The sequence below is a fragment of the Pan paniscus genome, chromosome 2, assembly GCF_029289425.2.
Source record: "Pan paniscus chromosome 2, NHGRI_mPanPan1-v2.0_pri, whole genome shotgun sequence".
Taxonomy (NCBI): Eukaryota; Metazoa; Chordata; class Mammalia; order Primates; family Hominidae; genus Pan; species Pan paniscus.
In genome coordinates this window covers 41,370,146-41,384,923 of record NC_085926.1, presented here as the reverse complement: position 1 = coordinate 41,384,923, position 14,778 = coordinate 41,370,146, and the positions used below count along the sequence as shown (strand labels likewise).

General features: G+C 40.7%; 1 protein-coding gene and 1 pseudogene across 8 annotated transcripts in view; both read left to right on the top strand.

The window, feature by feature from the left end:
• ULK4 (unc-51 like kinase 4) overlaps positions 1 to 14,778 on the top strand; it is a 721,105-nt gene that overhangs the window by 537,362 nt on the left and 168,965 nt on the right. The window lies entirely within an intron of this gene.
• Positions 1 to 14,778, top strand: part of LOC106634551 (rRNA-processing protein FCF1 homolog) — a 45,799-nt pseudogene that overhangs the window by 21,243 nt on the left and 9,778 nt on the right.

Below are 14,778 nucleotides of genomic sequence, written 5' to 3'. Positions count from 1 at the left end.
TCCTGCTTGCCATTCTGTGCCTTTTAATTGGGGCATTTATGCTGTTTTACATTTAAGGTTGATATTGTTATGTGTGAATTTGATCCTGTCATCATGATGCTAGCTGGTTATTTCGCAGACTTGTTAATGTAGTTGCTTCATAGTGTCACTGGTCTTTGTACTTCAGTATGTTTTTGCAGTGGCTGGGAATGGTTTTTCCTTTCCCTATTTAGTGCTTCCTTCAGGAGCTCTTGCAAAGCAGGCCTGGTGATGATGAATTCCCTCAGCATTTGCTTGTCTGAAAAGGATTTTACTTCTCCTTAACTTATGAGCTTAGTCTGGCCAGATATGAAATTCTGGGTTGGAAATTCATTTCTTTGGGAATTATGTTGAATATTGGCCCCCAGTCTCTTCTGCTGAGAGGTTATGCCATTAGTCTGATGGGCTTCCCTTTGTAGGTGACCTGGCCTTTCTGGCTGCCCTTAACATTTTTTTCTTCATTTTGACCTTGGAGAATCTGATGATTATATGTCTTGGGGTTGAAATGGTGGAATATCTTACGGGATTCTCTGCATTTTCTGAATTTGAACATTGGCCTGTCTGGCTAGGTTGGGGAAGTTCTCTTGGATGATATCTGGAAGTATGTTTCCCAACTTGGTTCCATTCTCCCCGTATCTTTTCAGGTACCCCAGTCAGTTATAGGTTTGGTCTTTTTACGTAATTCCATAGTTCTCAGAGGTTTTTTTTTGTTTCTTTTTATTATTTTTTCTCTAATCTTGTCTGCCTGTCTTATTTCAGCAATATAGTCTTCAAGCTCTGAAATTCTTTCCTCTGCTTGGTCTATTTGGTTATTGATACTTGTGGTTGCATTGCGAAGTTCTTGTATTGTGGTTTTTCAGCTCCGTCTGTTCATTTATGTTCCTCTGTAAGCTGGTTTTTCTGGTTAACAGCTCCTGTAATGTTTTATCATGATTCTTAGCTTCTTTGCATTGGGTTACAACATGCTCCTTTAGCTCAGTGAAGTTTATTATTACTCACCTTTGAAGCCTACTTCTGTCAATTCCACCATCTCAGCCTCTGCCCAGTTCTCTACCCTTGCTGGAGAGGTATTGCGATCATTTGGAGGAGAAGAGACACTCTGGCTTTTTCAGTTTTCAGCCCTTTTTTTTTTTTTTTGATGATTTCTTATCTTTGTGAGATTATCTAGCTTTGATCTTTGAGGCTGCTCGCCTTTGGATGTGGTTTTTGTGGGGAGTTTCCTGTTGATGCTGTCGTTGTTATTGCTTTCTATTTGTTTGTTTTTCTTTTAATAGTCAGGCCCCTCTTCCATAGGGCTGCTTCAGTTTGCTGGGTGTCCACTCCAGACCCTATTTGCCTAGGTCCCTCCCACACCTGGAGGTGTCACCAGTGGAGGCTCCAGAAAAGCAAAGATGGCTGCCTGCTCCTTTTTCTGGGACCTCTGTCCCAGAGGTGCACCAACCTAATGCCAGTTGGAATGCTCTTGTATAAGGTGTCTGGCGACCTCTGTTGGGGGCTCCTACACAGTCAGGAGGCATGGGATCTGGGATCCACTTAAGGAAGCACTTTTGGTCCTTCTGGTGGAGGAGGTGTGCTGCACTGGGGGGAATCCCACTTGTCCAGACTGCCCGGATTCCTCAGAGCCAGCAGGAGGAAAGACTAAGTCTGCTCATCCTAAAAGACCATGGCTGCCCCTCCCCCCAGGGGCTCAGTCCCAGGGAGATCAGGGTTTTGTCCCCAAACCCCTGCCTGGAGTTGCTGAAATTGCTGCAGGGAGGCACTGCCCAGTGAGGAGGGATAGGTCAATCTGGCCACTATATGCCACAGCTGCTGTGCTGCCCTATGAAGAATTCCTCCTGGATCCAAACCATCTAGTATCTCCAGCACTGGCAGGGGAAAGATGGCAGACTGGAGCTGCGGTGATGGCGGCCACCCCTGCCCCTGGGAGCTCAGCTGTCTTAGGCAACAGGCAGCCACAGTGATGATGACCACCCCTCCCCACAAGAACTCCGTAATCTTAGGTTGTCTCCAGCCGAGTGGCCACTGAAAATCTATAAACTCTGTGCTTGGGGCCCAAGGCCCTGGTGGTGTGGGCTCATGAAGGGGATCTCTTGATTTGTGGGTCACATAGATCCATGGAAAAAGCATGGTTTCCCGGGCAGGGTAGCATGATCACTCACTGCCTCTCTGGCTGGGGGTGGGAGCTCCCTTGCCCTGTGTGGCTCTCAGGTGGGCTGTTGTACCACCCTGCTTTTCCTCACTCCCCATGGGTCAAGACAACCGTGTAGTCAGTCCCAGTGAGAGAACCTCTATACCTCAGTTTTCGGTGCAGGATTCACTTGCTGTTTACATTCTTCTTGGTGGGAGCCTCCAACTGCAGCTGTTTCTATTCGGCCATCTTGGCCCCTCCTCTGTAAGACGCTTTTGAATCTTATAACCAAAAAGCCAAATTTTCAAGTTTCTTTATTCCTCATTTGATGGTCATAGGAAACCACGATGCTCTATTATTAGAGTTGTTAAAGGCAGCCTGAGCCCGTCCTATCTTTTCCATTGATTGTAGCAAGTCTTGGATTTGACCACTAAATGAGGGTTATTACACAGGGTGCCTAGCAAATTTTCCCTTTTTTAAATTTTAGGGGTAGGAAAGACAGATTTATATCACACATTTGAATTAGAAAACGTACCATAAGCACATTGTAACAATTCAAGCAATATAGAAGTGATTAAAGTAAAACTGAAGTCTTCCTCTGTCGTGACTCCACCCCCAGTGTAACCCCTGTTTACATTTGGCATGTGTCCTTGCATCCTTTTCCCTGCTTACTGTCAAAGCACTTATCTCAGTGATTTTCTTTCTTTGGTTTTTGCTTTCATTTGTAAAAATAGGACCATACACAAAATAGTATACATATTTTGTAACTTGCTTTTATTTTTATTTATTTCAATATTATGGACATCTTTTCCAAGTCTGTACTTATATGTCAATCTCATTCTTTTTAATAGCATGGTATTTTATAGTATGAATGTACAATGGTTTATTTGATTCAAACATCTTCTGATGGATGGCCATTCAGATTGTTTCCAGTTATTTTCCATTATAAATGTAGTACAAAACACATGTTTGTGTAGTACTTCTGAATTTCCTTTGATTAGATAAACTCCAGAAGTGAGATGGTTAGATATAAACACGTTTTTATTTTATAAGTACTAGTTACCATATAACTTCTCAAAAGATTCTAACAGTTTATACTCTAATTAAACAGTGTATAAATGTACTTGCTTTTCTACATCTTTACCAGCACTACATTTTCTGAGTCTTTAAAATTTTTTGTCCATTTGATACGTAAAAATGACATATCACAAACTTTCAATTTGGACTGTGGCTATAGCAGTAAGAAAAAAAAAGGAAATACAGGCATATGAATATGTGTAACATTAAGGCATTAAATGTGGAAATATAGAGAAGTATATGATTTTACAGAAAAGTATAAATTATCAAAATTGACATCAGAATAGATAAAAATATCAAACTTAAACATTCTTAAAATGTGATCATCTAATGATTTAAGCATCTCAACGTCTATTTAAATAGGAATAGGAATCTGCAAGGTGTAATTTCACCACAAGCAGGTAGAAAAGAAAAGATCCAACAAAGAAATCTTACAAGTATTTATAGCCTGTAGCAATTCAAAGATGTGAATATAAATATCACCAAAGCAAACACTGTTAAGTAAGACAACCAATCAGAATTTTTTGTTTTAAAAGATAAATGTTGATTTCACAGGACGTGATCACCCTTTCTGCCTTCTAGGTATCTTACAAGACTTCTTTATTAGAAATAACACTTTCAAGGACTATTTATGACACAGAATATAATCTCCTTTTCTGTAGCTGCAGGGAAAGAGGAAACATTTTTCTCTTTATTATTCTGCTAAGATTTCTTTCACAAGCAGTTAGGAGGGCTGCCAGTTTAAAGGGTAAATACCAGAATTCCATTAGTTCTTATCAAAAGAAAAAAAAATCTTCTAATATGAAAAAAACAAACAACAAACAAGTGGATCATTGTGATCTGATATTTTGCATCTACAAGATCTTTAATTAGAATGTTGTCAAGCTTAGATGGTTTTACATGTGCATTCAAAATTTTCAAGAAGTAGACAACTCCTGTGCTATCTAAATGATTTGGAGTGTAGAGAGAGTTAAAGCTTCCTGGTTCATTTTCATGAAGCTATAATAAGTCTCATACCATAACCTACTTTAAAACAGCACAGAACAATTGAAGAAAACTTTCATTTAGGAATATAGGCAAGAAAATCCCCTCCCCACAAAAAAGAAAATTAAATCTAGCAGTACATTACTTAATATAACCAAATAATATTTGATTCTGGAATTCAGGAATAGTTCAAGCACTAGAAAAACTTCATCTAATATTTTAAGAAATTGAAGGCGAACAAAAACATGATTGTAATTATTGATGCTAAAAAGTTCAGCTAGCAATTCTTCCTTTTTTAGAACTCCATTTAAGATAGAGTGAGTCTCCCAAACATATTGAAGGTTATTTTCTTAAAGTCAATAGTAAACATTTTAAATAAAGAAACTCTAAATGCATTTTCATTAAAATTGCAAGAGAAGAATGCCACTACTAGTCAACAGTGTTGGGGAGGGTGCGGGCAGTATGATACAGGTAATGCTGTAAGATGAGAGAAATAAATCTGCAGTCTAAAATCATTATTTGCAGTTAATAAGATTTTTATACCTAGAAAAAAGAAGTTACAACAAAAAATTTGTTGTTACTAAAGAGCATATTTTAGTAGGCAGGTATTATATAATACACAGAAATTAATAGCTTTTCTTTTCTTTCTTGTTTTTTTGAGATGGGGTCTCACTTATTTGTTTCCCAGGCTGGAGTGCAGTGGCGTGATCTCAGCTCATTGCAACCTCCGCCTCCCAGGCTCAAGCAGTTCTTCTGCCTCAGCCTCTCAAATAGCTGGGACTACAGCCATGCACCACCATGCCCAACTCATTTTTGTATTTTTAGTAGAGACAGGCTCTCGTCTTGTTGGCCAGGCTGGTCTCAAACTCCTTACCTCAAGTGATTTGCCTGCCTCAGCTTCCCAAAGTTTTGGGATTACAGGTGCAAGCCACCGCGTCTGGCCGGCTTTTTTTTTTTTTTTAATTATACTGACATTAAATTGAAAGAACCAGGCCGGGCACGGTGGCTCACACCTGTAATTCCAGCATTTTCGGAGGCTGAGGGAGGCGGATCACCTGAGGTTGGGAGTTTGAGACTAGCCTGGCCAACATGGTGAAGCAGAATCTCTACTAAAAATACAAAAAGTAGCCAGGCATGGTAGCTGGTGCCTGTGTAATCTCAGCTGCTCGGGAGGCCAAGGCAGGAGAATCACATGAACCCAGGAAGTGGAGGTTTCAATGAGCCGAGATTGCACCACTGCACTCCAGCCTGGGTGACAGAGTGAGACTCCATCTCAAAAATAAACAAACAAATAAATAAATAAATAAAAGAACTGGAAAACTGAAAAATCCCTTACACAGAAGTGTGAAATCATCCTATAAAATGGCCAAAAATAAAGGTAACAAGAAAATACAAGTCATGATTACTTGTACATGATAACTATAGGAAAAATTTGAAAACATAAAATATGATGTAAATGAAATCACAGATGTGCCGGGTACCTGGTGGGAAGACTATCATTAAAAATATTAATTACTCCAAAATTAAAATATAAATTTAAAGTAATTATAATCTCACCAACCTTTTCTTTTAAGTGTATTAAAAACGATCCTACAAAATAAATGTGAGAGACTAACCAAGAAAATTTTTAACAGAAAGGCCTCTTTTTGTTACTCTTTTTTTTTTCCTTACATTTATCTCCTGTCTCTCACAGGTCCTCTTTAGAGAAAAACAGAGGAACTCAAAAAGGAATAAACTTAGGTTAATGAAGAGAAAGGGGAAAAGGAAGTCAGTGGCAGATTAAGATTTCAACCTACTTCTGGGAGACAGGAGGCATATGGAAGCCTTTGGCACAGGGCGGAGGAAGCCCAGTGCCAAAACACCCTGTGAGGGGTCACAGTGGCGGTGGGCAGTGCCTTCCCCACAGAAACCCTGCAGCACCCCTGGCCTCAGGAAGAGATGGAAAGAGGCATTTTCAGAAGTCTATAAGGAACAGCTCTGCCATTTCATCCCTCTTATGCCCTTCCTCAGTTTACTGCATGCCAGAGAACAAGCAGCCCAGCACGTACCCCCGTGCCTTCACAGTGATGCCAGCACTTTTCTCCAGCGAAGTTGAAGCTGAGCAGAAATCAGACAGTACCCCAGAGTAAAGCAGTCCTGAGTTTCTGCAGAGTGCTGGTGGTAGAAATGGTGAGGTTTCCCTAAAGAGCAACTTTCCAAGCACCACCGCCACCACTGCAGGGCGGTGTTACCACCTCTCACCACAAGTGATGTCATTCAGCTGCTTGCTTTCCATGGTGTCTACGCTTTGAGGATTTCCAAATTTGTATCTTTAGCCATGACCTGTCCCCTGAACTCCATTCTTGTAAATCTATTGCCTAAATAATACCTCCACGAGAGTGTCTGAGTCAGTGGTGATGTGAGCCATAGGATGGTGATCTGATTGACCTTTTTGCAGGCTCCATGTTATCCTACTCTCCTCTCTGACCTCATTTTCTAGCCTCTCCTTGCACATTCAGTGAGTCATGCTGCCTCCCTGCTGTTCCTCAGAAACACCGAGCACACTGCTGTCATGGAGCTTTTTTTCCCCCCAACATTTTTATTATGAAAGTTTTCAAACAGAAACGCTGAAAGAATTCACAGTAAGCACATATATAATTGCCACCTGCATTGTTTAACAGTTTTCTACATTTATTTTATCATTTATCCATTTATCTATCAATCTATCTTACTTTTTGATGCATTACAAAGTAATGCCACAGGACTTATGAACTTGGTGTTCTAACCTCGTAAGACTCTTTCCTCCAACATTCACATGACTCCTTCCCTCACTTGCATAGGCTGTCTGTCCAAAGAACACTTCTCAAAGAACCCTTTTCTAACAACTCTGTGTAAAATGGCCTGTCATTTTATAATGTGCCCATTCATGCACTGTCTGCCAGCCCCTCTAGAGTGAGAGCTCCAGGAGGGAGGGGCTTCACCTGTGTGGTCCACCTGTTCCTTTAGCATCAGGACAATGCCTGACTCATAGTAGGTGCATTTGGCAGAGACTTCAAGTTCTCCACCAATATCTATTCTCCTGTGAATACTGTAGGGACTGCAAAACTCTACCTCCATCCTCTTAGGGTCCTGAATGGTCCCAAGAATTAAATTGACATGAGATAGATTAAAAGCATACACATTTCTTTAGAATAGGTTTTTACATGGCATGGGAGTTCTCATAAGGAAATGAAGACTAGATTAGGAAATGAAGACCAGAAAAAGTAGTTAAAGCAGTCACTTATATACTGAACTGGACAAAGAATAGTACAGTTGACCCTTGAACAACACGGGTTTGAACTGTGCAGGTCCACTTATATGTGGACTTTAAAAAATTTTTTGGAAAATTTTTTGCAGATTTGTGACAGTTTGAAAAAACTTGCAGACAAACTGTGTAGCTTAGAAATACCTCCCCCCGCCCCCGCCAAATTAAGAAAAAAAGTATGTCATGAATGTTTAAGATACATGTAGTACTAGTCTATGTGTAAATTGACTGTTTAGGTTATCAGTAAGGCCTCCAATCAACAGTAGGCTATTAGTAGTTAAGTTTGGGGAAGTCAAAAGTTATATGCAGATTTTGGACTGTGTTAGGAGCAGAGGGTTAATGCTCCTAACCCTGTGTTGTTCAAGGGTCAACTTATAGTTGTGAAAAAGTGATAAGGCAAAGGAGCTTGGACTAAGGTAGATTATTGGGTATGGAAGTAGCTAGGAAGGTAAGGGTTAATTTAACAAGGCTTGTTAGAACAGAATTCCCTTAGCCTCAACTTTCTCATCCTTGATGATAAAAATGTATTATCTTTTGCATGGGAATTTCATCTCCTGCTTTTGAAAAACAGCACGAAGGTCAGAGTGATCTTTTTGCACCTGCTGTTTTTCAAGTGGCTTTAACTTAAATAGACAATATACCAGAGTAGTTAGTATGTTTTTAACTCTTTCAACAGCCAGAATAAAAACTACATTTCCCAGCCTCCCTTTTGCCTTGACGTGACCATATGACTGACCATAGTCAAGCCAGTGAGAAGCGAACAGAAGTGATGTGTGTCGCTTCTGGTATCAGCTCTTAAAAGGACTGCATGTGTGCTTACCTGCCTTTTCTCTCATTCCTGCTGCCTAGATGGGAGGAGCCTCTGTATACCTCAAAAAGTAACAGGCACCCAGGGTTTGCAGAGTCAGCCTCTCTGCATTAAGTACAATCAGTTATCTGCCTTCTTGGAGCTCTCCCAGGGAGAGCCTTACTGCTCAGAGATGTGTTTTCCCCTATACTAGGCTAACCCCAGCGTTCTGTGAGCTCTTCATACCTAGTCACAGCCTCCTCCAACCCCATATCTCTCCTCAGAAAGCTACCTGTGTCACATTTTCCTCCCTCTTTCAGGTGTTTCAGCTATGTTTTGTCACCTTGTCTTTCCTGAGCTTCTAGACATATTCCCATTCCTTTACCAGGCTCTCTTCCCTAAGAGTTTCACTGATGATCTCTCCTTACTAGACCCCCAACATCCTTATCTTAGCTCAGTTACTAGTAGAAAGCTTTTTCTTCCTTCCAGAATCACATCTAAGTCTGATGCCTCTGGAGTTTCTCCTGGAACAAGTGCTGTGCAGAACAGAATGCTTCACTGCATCAATGTACGCTTCACTCTTCACTGTCTCTCAAGTGCATAGAGGCAGAAGAGAGTGGGCTTCCAGGTGGTCACTCCTTGGCCCCCAGTAGCTTCCTGTTAGCTCTAATGCATTCTGCGTCTTCACATGGTGCTCCTCAAGGGCTGTACCATGGCATCCTTTTGGTAATGTTCCTATCACGTGTACATTTCAGTGCACTTTCAGCTGAGCAGAGGATGCCCATCAGGGTGTCCTACCCCCGACTCTCCTTCATGAAATGCTTTAATTCCTTATTCTAACTCTAGTCTCTTTCATGCCCAAATGCTGTCTCATTTGGACAAATTTGGGTCCCCCTTTCTCCCTCCTTTTCCTCCTGGGTAATTAAAGTAGGTACATTGGTCACGTGTTTCCCTGTTTCACATGGGGCATTTCAGGCCCTGTGTTGCAGCCCTGTCTTTCCCACAGGCATCCCTACTGCCTTACTCAGGCTGTGTTTCCTAATAATTTTATTGTGGATCTCTTTTCTCCTTTTCTTTTTCCTTCCAGCAGTATAGTAAACCTCTGTAGTATCACTAAGTATTGCCTATGTCACTATGGAAATTTGATCATTTTTCTGTTGTAAAGTATTCAAAGGGAAGAGCCACTAGAAGCAAATAGTTTTGTTTTGAGGGGTATAGCAGTTGAAAAATCAAATGCTTCAAAGAGGCCTTTTGTTACATGAGGGCGTCATTCTAGGCATGAAGAAATTGGGAGGGTGAGGATCCAGGAGAGTCCCTGCCAGGCTAAGCTCTGCTCAGTGCTTGCCACAAAGTAATGAGGACCTGTGGTGGTCACTTCTGATTTTACAGAAAAAAATAGGAAATATGAGTTTTTATGTGAAATATTCCAATTTTTAAATGTTGGAAACTGATATTAAATCTTTAAAATATACCAGACCAAGTAAAACAAGTAAAATTTTGTCCAGGCCCTGGACAAATTTGTTCCAGGGCCTACCAGTTTACATCTTCTCTGTCAGGTCTTGAAGCTCTTGTCCTAGACCCAAATCCTTTTATTTATGTGTTTAACACAGTGTTCCTATTGTTACTGCTGTATCAGTGTGGTCATTTCTATAGAAATGTGTGACTTCTCAGTGTGATTTTATAAAGATCGTATAACCACATTTTTTCCTAGAGGGGAGTTACTTTATGAAAGTTATTGGAACAGTAATGTTTGACATATAAAAATTCACATCATTTGCATTACTTGAGGGTATCTCTCTTTTCTCATTCTACTTTTGCTCCGGATCACTTGCCATTGGGGTGTTTTCACTGACACACTTATTTGGCACATTATTTGCTGGGTGCTGTCTACCAGGTACATAAGACAGGCGGAGAGTCGGCTTCCATGGGCTGAGACAAATGAATAGACATGGTCATTTCTAGGAGTGACGAGTGATCTGAATAGTGAAGAGGAAGAGGTCTTACTGCATTGAAGAGTGGCTTTGGTGTTGGGAAAGGCAGAGTTGGAATAAGATGAAGATCTTTATATTAGGAGGCCAGGGAAGAACTCTCTTAGGAGGTGACCTTTGAACTGAGCCATGATTTATGTGGAGGCACCCTTTTGAAAATAGGCAGTGAATACCCCAGGCAGAGGAGATTGCAGATGCAAATACCCTGAGCGGCACCGTGCTTGATAAGTTTAGAGGAGTGAGGGAAGGCCAGTGTTTAGGCTTAATGAGCAAGGGGCAGAGGTGGGTGCTGGTGAGATGGGGAAAATGGATTGTAGGGGCACAGGTTTGTAGGGGCACAAGATTGTAGGAGCATAGTGGAGCATTGGTTACTTCTTGGGTGGCTGTCTCAAACCCATGTCTCTCATCCAGTGGTGACAGAATCCACCTGAATGTCTAAAGTAGGGAGAGCAGAAAAGACATGATCAGGCCAGAGCTTTTCCACAGAACTCAGCATCCTAGCATTCACTGTTAACACATTTATCCTCTGTGGTTTCCGAAACCTTGCTGCTTCAGTAGAATTGTTTAAATCTCCTATTTTGACTTTTTAAATGAGTGATGCTTTCCACTTCTTTCGTTATTGACATGAAACTGTCCGTTCATAATGTACGTGGAAAGAGCCTTAGGAAAGTTAATTAGGGCAGTGCAGGAGGCCCAGAAGGCAAGGTTGAGCTTACCTATCTGTGATTTTCAACTTGTTTTTACATTTCTTTTTTAACACCCTGGCACTCTATTCTGTGATATGTAGACTCAAAACTAAATTAGTAAAAATGGTGGCAGGTTTTCTGCCTTCTAAATTCCCACATTTAAAAATATAGTGTACCTGGGATCAAAGGAGACCAAGTATCCTTCTCAAGAGAAAGGGGACGGTGTCAAGGCCCTGCGCAATAGTGTTTCCTTGAGCTGTGTCATCTGGAATTACCACCATTCATCAGCTTAATGATATTTTCTGCTGCCTCTTCAGCTGAGTTTGGGCAGGAGTGATATATGAAAGTGAAGTGGAACAGTATCGGTGGCCTAATGGGAAATCTTTTGTTAAAGATGTCCTAACAAAATAGACGAGTCTATTCTTCAAGTGCTTTTTGGTAGTATAAAAGTAAGTGATTATTTTTTTCTTTCTTGGCTAGTTAATATCTTCTCTGAAAGTAAATATTTTCATATACTTTTTGACAAAGCACTGAACCAGGCATTATTTTTAAAATAGAATTTAAAATGTGAAAGATTTTGAAATGCATTATATTGTGTAGATTGGATAACAGAAAGTAAATAAAACACAACTGTGATTTTAAATTGTTGTAAAACAGTTTTTAAAATTCAAATGTAAGTTTACTATGAAGTATTTCCAAGTTGTATGTGTGTATTCACTTATATATCATCTCTCCCATAAAGCATTTGAGGTGGCTAATAAGAATGCTTGCAATAAAGTTAGGTTTGACAGAAAATCCAAGATGCCAAATGGACATAGTTTTTTGTTTGTTTGTTTGTTTGTTTGTTTTTGAGATGGAATTTCGCTCTTGCTGCCCAGACCGGAGTGCAATGGCACGATCTCTGCTCACCGCAACTTCCGCCTCCCAGGTTCAAGCGATTCTCCTGCCTTGGCCTCTCAAGTAGCTGGGATTACAGGCATGTGCCATGCCTGGCTAATTTTGTATTTTAAGTAGAGACGGGGTTTCTCCATGTTGGTCAGGCTGGTCTCGAACTCCTGACCTCAGGTAATCCGCCTGCCTCGGCCTCCCAAAGTGCTGGGATTACAGGCGTGAGCCACTGTGCCCGGCCCCAAATGGACGTACTTATACTAAAAATGATTTTTTTTATCTGAAGTTCAGATGTATCTGGGCGCTCATTTTTCTAAGTCTGGCAACCCCAAATAAAGTGGGAAGCATGAAGAAAGCAATGGAAATAATATAGGGTGAAGTTTCTAGAAAAAGGAGTCTAATATAATTACCAAAGTTGGGCCATAGTTTTGATTTGGGGAGTTCTGGTTCCCAGACAAAAAAGAAAATATAATTATTTATAAGATGTACATTGCCCAGAAAGGAGGAGGAAAAGAAAACAAAAAAGACGGTTCCATGGGGCAAGAAAGATTTTCTGGTCAAGGGTTTGAAAGAATACTTTTTTATGGATCTCCATTAAAGGTACACTTTGTGATGAGGGTAATGGTGGTAATATCTACTTTTTATTGAGCATTTTATTAACTAGACAATGACTTTTGAACTATTTTTAATTTAGATGAAGTCAGTTTTATCAATTTTTCCTTTTGTAATTCATTCTTTTGCAATTATGCCTGTTAAACCTTTCCCCAATCCAAGGTAAAAATATTTTCTCCCATGTTTTCTCTTAGAAATTTTATAGTTTCAGCTTTTATATTCACGCCTGATATGGCTTGGCTGTGTCCCCACCCAAATCTCATGTTGAATTTTAGCTCCCATAATCCCCTCATGTTGAGGGAGGGACCCAGTGGGAAATAATTGAATCATGGGGGCAGTTTCCCCCATACTGTTCCCCTGGTAGTAAGTCTCACGAGAGCTGATGGTTTTTTAAGGGGAAACCCCTTTCATGTGGCTGTCATTCTTCTCTTGTCTGCTGCCTTGTGAGATGTACCTTTCACCTTCCGCCATGGTTGTGAGGCCTCCCCAGCCATGTGGAACTGTAAGTCCATTAAGCCCCCTTTTTCCTTATAAATTACCCAATCTCTGGTATGTGTTTATCAGTAACGTGAGAACAGACAACTACAAGGCCTTTTATCCTTTTCTAGTTTATTTTGTTACATGATGCAAGGGCAAGGTGAAAGTGTATGGCTTTGCATATTTAAGCATTTTTTGAAAATGTATTCTCTTGGCCAGGCACAGTGCTTCATGCCTGTAATCCCAGCACTTTGAGAGGATGAGGCAGGTGGATTACTTGAGGCCAGGAGTTCGAGACCAACCTGGGCAACATGGCAAAACCCCATCTCTACTGAAAATACAACAAATTAGCTGGGCTTTGTGGTGCATGCCTGTAATCCAGTTACTTAGGAGCCCGAAGCATGAGAATCACTTGAACCTGGGAGGCAGAGGTTGCATTAAGCAGAGATTGCGACACTGCACTCCAGCCTGGGCAACAGAGCGAGACTCTGTCTCAAAAAAAAAAAAAAAAAAAAAAAAAAAAATTCAACTGCATTGCCATTGACTTTTATCAGAAATCAGTTGACTTATGTGAGCCTATGGGCTCCTCCTCAGATTTGCTTTGGCTATTCCATGTTCTTTACATTTCCATATGAAACTTTGACATGGCTTGTCAATTTCTACCAAAAAAAAAAAAAACAAAACAAAAAACTTGGGGGATTTTGTATTGAGATTGTGTTGAATCTACAAAGTAATTTGGGGAAAATATTGGGAACAACATCAAGTTAACTAATGAACAAGGTATAGCTTTCCATTTATTTAAGTCCTTTTTACTTTCAGCAATATTTTGTATTTTTCATGCAAATGTCCTTCATCCCGTGTCAGATTTATCCCTAAGCATTTCAAATTTTTTTATGCTATTATACTGGTATTGTTTTAATTTCAATATCTGATTGGTACTTACGTGAAAATTGCAATAAATTTTGTGTTTTTTTCTTGAATCCTGCAACTTTGTTAAACTCACTCGTGGACTCCAGTACCTTGTTTGTTAATTACATCTGATTTTCTACATACAGGATCAGACTTATGCAAATAAAGTTACTGTATTACTACTTTTCCAATCGGGATGCCACTGGGTGGAGCTTCAGGTAGGGGGTGTGCTGATTGCATTGGCCAGAATTTTCCAAACAGTGGTGAGAGGAGACATCCTGTCTGTCTTCGTAATTTCAGGGGAAAGCATTCAGTCTCCTACACAACCTTTATCAGGTTGAGGAATGTCCATGAAAAGAGGGGCAGGGGAGGCTTCCAGGTTATAGGTAGATTTAAAATTTTTCTGATTGGCAATTGGTTGAAAGAGTTATTATCAATAGAAAGGTTGCCGGGCACGGTGGCTCATGCCGTTAATCACAGCACTTGGGGAGGCCAAGGCAGGTGGATCACCTGAGATCAGGAGTTCGAGACCAGCCTGGCCAACATGGTGAAACCCTGTCTGTACTAAAAATACAAAAATTAGATGGGCATGGTGGCACCTGTAATCCCTGTAGTCCCAGCTACTTGGGAGGCTGAGGCAGGAGAATCACTTGAACCCCGGAGGCGGGGGTTGCAGTGAGCAGAGATAGCGCCACTGCACTCCAGCCTGGGCAACAGAGTGAGACTCTGTCTCAAAATAAAAAAAAAAAAAAAGAAAGGAATGTCTGGATTATGATAAGAGGTTGTGGAGAACAAAGTTTTAACATGCAGATAAAGCCTCTAAGTAGCAGGCTTCACAGAGAATAGATTGTAAATGTTTCTTATCAGACCAAAGGTATGTGTTGAGGTTAATGCTGGAGGTATAATGAGGCATGTCTAGACCCCCCCACTTCCCTGAACCA